This window comes from Indicator indicator, chromosome 20 (genome assembly GCF_027791375.1).
Source record: "Indicator indicator isolate 239-I01 chromosome 20, UM_Iind_1.1, whole genome shotgun sequence".
Lineage (NCBI taxonomy): Eukaryota > Metazoa > Chordata > Aves > Piciformes > Indicatoridae > Indicator > Indicator indicator.
In genome coordinates, this window is record NC_072029.1 from 8,924,866 (window position 1) to 8,926,246 (window position 1,381).

At 41.8% G+C, this 1,381-nt stretch overlaps 1 non-coding gene across 1 annotated transcript; it reads right to left on the reverse strand.

Annotated features, from left to right (window-relative positions):
* Positions 1 to 649: 649 nt before the first annotated feature.
* Positions 650 to 721, reverse strand: TRNAG-UCC (transfer RNA glycine (anticodon UCC)). Its single transcript has one exon. It is a non-coding gene; the product is annotated as a tRNA-Gly (tRNA).
* Between the last annotated feature and the right edge of the window lie 660 nt (positions 722 to 1,381).

A 1,381-nucleotide genomic window follows, 5' to 3' on the forward strand; every position in this document is an offset into this window, starting at 1 on the left:
CTGTCCCCAAAGATGAAGACTCCACAACCTCTCTAGGCAAGTTGTGCTAGTGCTGAGTCACCCTCACAGTAAAAGAAGTGTCTCATTATGTCTTTCGGTGTTTGCCTGTTGCCTTTCGTGCTGCCACTGAGCACCACTGATGACAGCCTGGCTCCATCCTCTTTACACTCTTCCTTCAGCCATCTGTAAATATCAATAAAATTCCCCCTTGAGCTCCTCCAAGCATTTCCTCAGGCTGAAACACTCCAGCACTTTTACCATCCTTGTGGCTCTTCAGTGGACTCAATCTCCAGTATGACCATGCCTCACCAGCACTGGGAAGTCCAGAACTGAGTATCTGCTCCAGGTGTGCCTTGCTAGTACAGAGGAAGGATCACCAGCCTCGACCTCCAGTCAATACTTTATCCTGGACACCTTTCCACCTTCCTTGCTACAGGCTCATGTCCAACTTGGACCCTCAGATGCTTTCCTGCCAGTCAGCTCTCCACTTGAGTTGTCCCCAACATATGCAGGTTACTTCTCCCCAGATCCAAGACTTCACTCTTCTCTCTTTGCTTAATCTCAGGAGACCTCTCTGGATCCCCTTCTTCAGCCTGTGGAGGTTCCTCTGCACCAATCACTTTTTCCCACAAGGTGTCAAAACGGATGCTGCGTTGGCCGGGAATCGAACCCGGGTCAACTGCTTGGAAGGCAGCTATGCTCACCACTATACCACCAACGCTGCTACAGCTACACGTTTGTGGTTGCATCCTTCCTGCTCTTCCAGTTTCCATCTGTTTCTGGTCTAACCACAAGGCTTGTGAAATGCCTGCCATCAGCACAGAGAAAGTATTACTGAGAGACTGAAGAAAACATTCCAGTTTTCTCCACATCTGCCAAGGCTACTAGAATGACCTTTTCTTTTATTTTCTCTTTTCTTTTCTTTTCTTTTTCTTTTCTTTTCTTTTCTTTTCTTTTCTTTTCTTTTCTTTTCTTTTCTTTTCTTTTCTTTTGTTTTCTTTTCTTTTCTTTTCTTTTCTTTTCTTTTCTTTTCTTTTCTTTTCTTTTCTTTTCTTTTCTTTTCTTTTCTTTTCTTTTCTTTTCTTTTCCTTTCTTTTCTTTTATTTTCTTTTCTTTTCTTTTCTTTTTTTCTTTTCTTTTCTTTTCTTTTCTAAAAATATCTCAGGTATTATTAAACAAAATATTTCCAGCATCCTGACTTGTTTAAAAGAAATTTTAAACAATAGGATTCACACCTTCAGAAATGCCACTGCAAACACTAGCACAATTGGATTTGAGGTAATACAGATTGAAGAGCATGATTTTGAAACCATGTGGTAGAACTGGAAAGAGAGATGGGCCCTCTTTGCACTGAGAAAATGCACTGAACAAGGCCTGCATG